Here is a 9,363-nt window from a genome sequence, read left to right on the forward strand (position 1 = left end):
ATTTAGCTGACAAGAAAATTGACTTTTGAAGTGGGTGGTGTAATGTGGGGTATTTGAATTTCATATCTATATTAATAACTAACTTCATTGCACATGATGAATAAAACCCATCTAAAATAGCGCTTACATTCCAGATCTGATTTTAAAAAGGGGAGAGTTTACCATAACTTTAATAACCATGTTTACTACTCAGCTCATCATATAATTTCACCTGTGCTCTTGTTATATCATCAAAATACAGCCTGTTAGGGAGACCCGAGGACGGGTTTTAAAAGCAGTGGACCTAGAAGCTGTGCAAATCACTATCTGTTTTTTAACTGCTTTTTATAAGTGTTGCTGTGCTAATTATATGCATTTTTGGGATTGTCATAGTTTGGGAGGTCTGCTGGTGTTTCTTCTCTTATCTGCCCAGGTCCTTTAATAAGTCTGAGTTTGCAGAGGACTAGATGTCTGGCCAACCCCTGACTTGATGTGACTTCACACTTGAGTTGCCAAATCTCTGCCTCTGTATATCCCTAAGCCACCAGCCTCCCCATAGTGTGAAATGTTAGAGGGCAGGCTAAATGAACATTGTAGTGCAAATTTTACATGCTCTAAATGGTTAAAACATGTTATTTTATCTCTGCTTACTCTGCAGATCTTTGTGCTTTAAAGGGCCATTATACACTCATTTTTTTCTTTGCATAAATGTTTTGTAGATGATTTATTTATAAAGCCCATAAAGTTTTTTGTTTTTTTTTAAATGTATAATTTTGCTTATTTTTAAATAACATTGCTCTGATTTTCAGACTCCTAACCAAGCCCCAAAGTTTTATTTGAATACCGTCAGCTACCTTCTCCAGCTTGCTCCTGTTTGTGTAAAGGGTCTTTTCATATGCAAAAGAAGTGGGAGGGGGGAGTGTCTTATTTCCCACTTGCAGTGGGCTTTCCAACTACCTTTTCAACAGAGCTAAACTGAAAGCTTCTAAGTATGTTTTAAACCATTTTATACTGGATTTTTATATCAGTATCTGTGCATCTTATTCTTTATAGTAGTGTCTATTACATGAAGTTATATGAAAATGAGTGTATACTGTCCCTTTAACTCATGTAAAGGGGTTAAATTGAATGTAAAGTTGAATGAATGAGTGCCCAGTTTTTAAAAAGACTATTAAAAACAGGAGCACTTTCATTCATTCAATTTACATTGCAGCGTTTTTTTTTCTCAAATACTTCCCTTTTTTTTTTTTTTTTTAAGCAAAACCAGACCGGCGATCCTCCGACCGCTTCTCATGCTGTATTAGCACCTCAATGACAAAACCAGCTTCCTCCAATCATGGAGTAGCCTCATGAGCTGGACGCTCCGGGGGGGAACGCCATGATTGGAGGAAGCCAGTTTCGTCATTGCTGAGGTAAGTACAGAGGAGTTGCGGGTAGAGGATCGCTGGTCTGGGTTTACTAAAGAAAAAGGTACTTAAAGGGACAGTATACACTCATTTTCATATAACTGCATGTAATAGACACTACTATAAAGAATAATATGCACAGATACTGATATAAAAATCCAGTATAAAACTGTTTAAAAACTTACTTAGAAGCTGTCAGTTTGGCTCTGTTGAAAAGGTAGCTGGAAAGCCCACTGCAAGTGACAAATAAGACACTGCCCCCGCCCCTTTTGCATATGAAAAGACCCTTTACACAAACAGAAGCAAGCTGGAGTAGGTAGTCGAGCGTATTCACATAAAACTTTGGGGCTTGGTTAGGAGTCTGAAAATCAGAGCAATGTTATTTAAAAATAAGCAAAACTATACATTAATTAAAAAAAAAAAACTTTATGGGCTATATAAATAGATTATCTACAAAACATTTATGCAAAGAAAAAATGAGTGTATAATGTCCCTTTAAGCTTTACATTGCAATGTTTTTTTTTTGGTTTTTTTTAATGAATGAAAGTGCCCCTGTTTTTAATAGTATTTTTTTCTTTAGCAAACCCGGACCAGCAATCCTCCACCCACAGCTCCTCTGTACTTACCTCAGCAATCCTCCAATGATGGCGTGCACCCGGAGCGTCCAGCTCATGAGGCCATGCCGTGATTGGAGGAAGCCGGTTTTGTCATTGAGGCGCTAAGTACAGCATGAGAAGCGGTCGGAGGATCGCTGGTCTGGTTTTGCTAAAAAAAAAAAAGGTAAGTATTTTTTAAAAAAAAAATGCTGAAATGTAAATTTAATGAATGAAAGTGCCCCTGTTTTTAATAGTATTTTTTTTAAAAAACAGGCACTCATTCATTCAACTTTACATTCACTTTAAAGGGACACTGAACCCAATTTTTTTCTTTCATGATTCAGTTAGAGCATGCAATTTTAAGCAACTTTCTAATTTACTCCTATTATCAATTTTCATTCTCTTGCTATCTTTATTTGAAAAAGAAGGCATCTAAGGTTTTTTCTTGGTTCAGTTCTCTGGACAGCACTTTTTTATTTGTGGATGAATTTATCCACCAATCAGCAAGAACAACCCAGGTTGTTCACCAAAAATGGGCCAGCTTCTAAACTTACATTCTTGCATTTCAAATAAAGATACCAACAGAATAAATAACATTTTATAATAGGAGTAAATTAGAAAGTTGCTTAAAATTCCATGTTCTATCTGAATCCCAAAAGAAAAAAAAATTGGGTTCAGTGTCCCTTTAAATACATTTAAAGTCCTGCTCATGTGCCACAGACAACTGCCTGTTCCCAAAAAGGCACAGCTGTGATTGGCAGTGTTATAACTGCCAATGCTGATTGGCTCACTAACCATGTATGCTCAGGACCAGCAGTTGTTTGTGACTCCTGAGAAATACTTTTAACTCCACTTTGTGGGGGTCAAACACATAGACTTGCAGGGTGAACAATACTAAAATGACAAGCTCAAACATAACAAGCATTTTTGTGATACAAATTCCCTTTAATGATTCTGGCTTGTAGAGGCTTGTCCCTGTCCCCAAATTCAACATATATGCAGCGGTATCAGTTGTGCACAAAGAAGAATTTGCAGCTAGTTTTAATTTAAATGATTAAACATTTTTGTTGCAACTATTTTCATTTTTTAAAAACTTAGAAGCTACCAGTTTAGCACTGTCGATGAGGTTAGGCTGGGACACACAGTGAAAGGGTCTGGGAAAACACAAAGAGTAGACACTCCCCCTTCTCTGCATATGAAAAAACAGATTATACAAACAGGACCCGCAGGTCTCTGAAGACGTCAGTATACATCTAAAACTTTGGGTCTTGGTTTGGAGTCTGAAAACCAGCATTAAAAAATAAGCAAAACTATACATTTTTACAAAAACACTCCCAGATGGGCTATATACATAGATCATCTACAAAACATTTATGCAAAGAAAAATCTAGTGTACAATGTCCTTTAACTTGAAAATCCCATTGTCATTCACACATGTCCAATAAACATAGAAACTCATGGGATGCTTGAAAGATTTGTTTCCACACATACAGTATATACTTTAAATTCACAGTGCTGTTGTATATCCGTTGATTAAAAAGAGATCAACATCTTGCCTGCGGCTCCAGACAAAGCAAATAAGTATTTAGTCAATGATCTTGGACTATGTTCCACCACTAAAGAGGAAGGGTTATGAGAAAGAAATAGGCTGTACTTTGGACTCATCACTGGGATGAGATAATCCTCGCCTGTGACAGTTTAAATCAGATACTTTTATTATTAGGAGTCACATCAGATTTTATTTACTCTTTGGTGGGCCAGTAAATACATTTTATAATTATTTCCTAATTTGTTGTTTATTAAAGTCCTTAAATGTGGGTTTACATTTGTTGTGTAAAACCCACATTTTTTCTTTCATGGTTTAGATAGCATGCAATTTTAAGCAACTTTCTAATTTACTTCAATTATCAAATTTTCTTTGTTCGCTTGCTATCTTTATTTAAAAAGCAGGAATGTAAAGCTTAGAAGCCGGCCCATTTTAGGTTCAGCACCCTGGATAGCGCTTGCTTATTGGTGGCTACGTTTAGCAACCCAATAAGCAAGTACAACCCAGGTTCTGAATCAGCTTTACTTTCCTGCTTTTTAAATAAAGATAGCAAGATAACAAAGAACAATTGATTATAGGAGTAAATTAGAAAGTTGCTTAAAATTGCATGTTCTATCTGAATCATTAAAGAAACAATTTGTGTTTAGTATCCCTTTAACTCCTGTTCCTCTTCTTCAAGAAAATGTTTGCCCAGGGTCCAGTCAATATTCTCTATCTTTATCTCTAGCTTCATCCTTCTACTTGCATACTACCCCTTGTCTCAATTTATGTCTTATTTTCATTCCTGTAAGGGAGTAGTGAGAGTGGAAATTGCAGTATTTTATTGTAGCATTAAAAGATTTCCATTCCACATCTAGCAATCTATTCTCAAATATCCACAGTAACAGCACTTAGGTTAATGGCAGCAATTATTTTTAGTGTATGGAAGCTTGATACTTTTTCCACTGAGGTAAACAGGACATTCTAATGCAGACAAGAGATCCTCTTATATGTTAGCACAATAAGTTTTAGTATCCCTTGCGAGTAACACGTATCTCCATTAAAGGGACAGTAAACTCAAAATTAAACTTTCACGATTAAAGGGATATGAAACCCAAAAATATTATTTTGTGATTTAGACAGAGCATACAAATAAAAAAAAAATGTCTATTCTATTATCAAATTTGTTTCTATTTTATTATTTTTAAAGAGATACCAAGGTAGGAGTCTGCAGCACTACATGGTAGTAAAATAGTGCTGCAAACTGCTACTATATAGTGCTCCAGACCAGCTAGCATATGTCTGTGCTTTTCAACAAAAGACACCAAGAGAACGAAGAAAATGTGATAATAGATGTAAATTAGAAATTTGTTTAAAATTCTATGCTCATGAATCATGAAAGAAAAAACAATGGATTCAAGTCCCTTCAAGATAAAGCCTACCATTTATTTTTTATCTTTATTTTTGGTGTTAGAAGCTGTACTACAATAATCATGAATTAGATGAACGTTATACAATAATAATATTCAACAACAAACAGAATAATAAAGAAGCATAGACAGGGTGTACTTGCACTAACAACAAATATATATCTATTATTATATCATTCCAAATAAAGATTTTCAAAACAGCCTTGTCTTGTGCAATGTATTTTATTTCATTTTTTATTTTTTTAAGGGATACTAAGCCCAAATTCTTTCTTTCATGATTCAGATAGAACATGCAATTTTAAGCAGCTTTCTAATTTACTCCTATTATCAATTTTCTTCTTTCTCTTGCTATCTTTATTTAAAAAAGAAGGCATCTAAGCTAAGGAGCCAGAACACTGGACAGCACTTATTTATTGGTGCTGTCCAATCAGCAAGCACAACCCATTTTGTGAACCAAAAATGGTCCAGCTTCTAAACTTACATTCTTGCTTTTCAAACAAAGATAGCAAAACAATGAAGAAAAATTGGTAATAGGAGTAAATTAGAAAGTTGCTTAAAATTGCATGCTCTATCTGAATCACAAAAGAAAAAAATTGGGTTCAATGTCCCTTTAAAGTTCTCAACAGCAGAAAAAAATGTAAAGATTATATTCCTCAAAACACTATAAACTATATATATAGGGAGATATATCCCTCTCTGTGTAAGTAAAGTGTGGTTGGCTTAGATGTGTGAGGTTTTGACACATGCTACTGAAAAAGTGTCACATTTTGTCAACTCGGCTGTAGTAGATTGTGGCCTACGCGGCTATATGAGTGGCGCGTTCTGTCAGCTCTGCTGTGTTGAGTTGTGGCCCGCGCTACTAGGCCATAGAAATAAAAGCATACCGAAGGCTTCAGATTTCTGCTGCCGGTGTGACTTTGGCTAGGAACCGAGCAGAGGGTTAATACATCCTCGCCTATGGTAACATAGCAATGGGGCCCTGAATACAGTGCTCTCCCTCCTCGAGCTGCTCTCACGCACCTCAGCATTCTCCACCCCTAATGGAAGTCCTATCGCATACAATTTTCAACAACTTTCCAATGTACTTTACTTCTATGATCTAATTTGCTTCTTTTTTTTGTATCCTTTAGTTGAAAACCATACTCAAGCTGGCTCAGAGGCAGCAATGCACTACTGGATGCTAGTTGCTAATTGGTGGCTGCACATATATGCCTCTTGTTATTGGCTCACTTGATGTTTTCATCTAGTATAATGCATAAATTAAATACTCTCATTTAGAGCATGTCATTTTTGCCTTAGCTTGCCTTAGTATATAATAAAAATATATTAACATCTCATACAGTTTTATTGAACACCAACAAATGGGTTAAATAATTAGCTAATGGCAAGGTGAATGGTTGATTCTTGTGTATGTCTTTTCTTATTGGCTCTGCTCAGCTGCAATGTGTTTTGGCTCCTGAGTGGAACTGTAGCTAAGTGTTTAACCCCTTTCCAAAGATTACAACAGCAAAAGGAAACTAGGTGTGTTTAAACTGTTTTTTGACTTTACTGTCCCTTTAATGGAGATACAAGTTTACAATAGACTATAGTAAACAAGGGATACTAACATATAAGAGGATTTATTTATTGCATTAGAATGTCCTTTTTACCTCAGTTGAAAAAATTTCAAGATTCCATACACTAAAAATAATTGCTACCATTTGTCTATGTGCCAAAGCTAACCTCCCCTAGCTGAATTACATTTGATCCTCTGTCACTAGCAGTGCTATCCCACTTGTCACTCCAGCCCTTAACATTTTTCTTCTGGAAGAGAAGACAATTCTGAAAGTCATGCAGCCAGAACTCACAAGATTATGTCAGATACCGCTAAATTCATCTTTGCTGCCTTGAAGAATCTCTTACCTATCTACCTTGAGAGGTTTTGCTATCTGGTGGAACCTTCAACTCCTGCTGGATTCACAGCTCTCTCGGATGAAGCTGCAAGCTCTGAAATGACTTAGCCATTATCCAACCTAAGCTCTGACTAGTGTGAAGATTTTGAGAGACCAGTGGATATAGCTGATTATAGTGGTGAGGGCATGAGAGATGCGATGGACCTGGCATTGCTTTTACCTGCCTGAAAGTTGGATGCAGTGTTGTCGTCTGTAAGGGGCTCATGTGCCATGCCTCCCCTTCTACTGGCCCGGCCGTTGCAATGAGGTAGAAATATACAATCTGCAGTAAGACTATAGCCCTTGAACCTTTTTTTGTGATATTAATTGTGGTAATTCATTCTGTGAGAGTATATATGTGTTAAGCCCAACTATTACCCACATTTGTGGGGCTCACCTAATCATGGTGGTAATTACTACAGGGATCTTTTTTACTTGCACAGTGCAGTGGGCTTCTCAGTGGTAGGCAAGATACCCCGTTGAAGTGGACTAGTGTGTTAGTAAATTTTGAAATTTGATCCACTTGTATGGAATATTCATTGATATTCACCCCAGCAGTTCTGATTTATTTTTTGTACTATATACTTTTTTGAATGCTTTTAATGAAGGTATGTGTATACCAAATTTTAAAATCTGGGTGAATTAAAGGTAAAGTCTAGTCAAAATTAAACTTTATGATTCAGATAGAGCGTGCAATTTTAAGCACCTTTCTAATTTACTCCTATTATCAATTTTTCTTCATTCTCTTGATATCTTTATTTGAAAAAGCAAGAATGTAAGCTTAGCAGCCGGCACATTTTTGGTTCAGCACCTGGGTTGTGCTTGCTGGTTGGTGGCTACATTTAGATATCAATCAGCAAGTGCTACTTAGGCACTGAACCAAAAATGGGCTTGCTTCTAAGCTTACATTCTTGTTTTTTTCAAATAAAGATACCAAGAGATTGAAGAAAAATTTGATAATAGGAGTAAATTAGAAAGGTGCTTAAAATTGCTACTTTATCTGAATCACAAAAGTTTAATTTTGACTAGACTATCCCTTTAAAAGTTGTTTTTTATTTTTTTGGTCTCATCTACATGTACTATTTGCACTGCTATTTAGCATTAATAAGTGTGTGCCTCAAATATGCACCAGGCACCCCCCATTTGTCTCATTTGCATTGTATGAATGAGACAATTTAGGTCTGAATTAATACGGATATATCAGACTATTTGCTTGTACTCAGGACCTATTTTTTTCTGTATTATTTAAACTCTAAACTCTGCCTTAGTTGTTTATTATGTAAAGTGAAAAATAAATCTAAAATCAACAATCCAACAACCCACTCTAAATTAATGGAAAAATGTATTTTATGATTCAGATAGAACATATAATTTTAAACAACTTTCCAATTTACTTCTAATATCAAATTTGCTTCATTCTCTTGCTATCCATTGCTGAAGGAACATCATTGCACTACTGGCACACATGTGTGCAGGCAACAATTAGCAGCTGCTCCCACAAGTGTAGGATATGTGCGTATTCGTTTTTAACAAGGGATACTAAGAGAACGAAGCACATTTGAAAATAGAAGTGAATTTAAAAGTGTCTTAAAATTACATGCTCTATATGAATGAGGCAAGTTTAATTTTGACTTTCCTATCCCTTTAATTCTCTTGGTGTCTTTTGTTGAAGAAACAGAAATGCACTACTGGGAGCTAGCTGAACACATTGGGTGAGTCAATGACATTAGGCATATATATATGCAGCCACCAATCAGCAACTCCTGAGCCTACCTAGGTATGCTTTTCAACAAAGCATACCAAGTCCACTTCTGTGTTTTGTATGTGTCTAGGGAGAGTACATAAGCCTGTGCAGTGTGCACCCTTGGGTAGTTGCCAGTTTGTTTCCTGGGCTTGACCCATTTGACCAGATGCAGTAACTAACTTACATTTTTGATTTTAATCTTAGATGTGTGCTTGCAAGCGAGTGCAAAGACTTTCCCTATGTGTTGTAAATATGTTTGAGCCTTTATAACTTTTTTGTGGAATATTTATTTTGAATAATTTTAATTAGATAGTGTTATTAGGAGTGTAACTGTACTTTGTAATGTATTTTTAATGTGTTTTGTCATACTGATGGTGTCACTTCCAGTGGGTGAAGCGTTGGAGTGAGCACGCTTGCATGTGAAGCTCCGATAGCGTGGAGCAAGTCATCAACACCCTGCTGAGGCGGCATAACCTATTGCCGGGGATTGCAATCCAGGCCTGGGGTAAAGAAGCAACAGCCGCACAGGAGCGGAAGTCCGAAGCACCAGCAAAGGTTGAGCGGTGTCGACCGTAGCACACTCAGAGGCACTGGCAGAAGACGCGCCAAACTTGTGTGTACGAGGCGCTAGAGAAAGATAGCCCGGAGAACGGATGAACGCAGAGCGGCATAAAGAAGGAGGTTCTGGAGGCTCAGAAGAAGCTTGGTAATTCCGTAGCATACTTTTTCCTGTCCTGGACGAGAGGTATCCC

The sequence above is a fragment of the Bombina bombina genome, chromosome 3, assembly GCF_027579735.1.
Source record: "Bombina bombina isolate aBomBom1 chromosome 3, aBomBom1.pri, whole genome shotgun sequence".
In the NCBI taxonomy this organism is placed as follows: domain Eukaryota; kingdom Metazoa; phylum Chordata; class Amphibia; order Anura; family Bombinatoridae; genus Bombina; species Bombina bombina.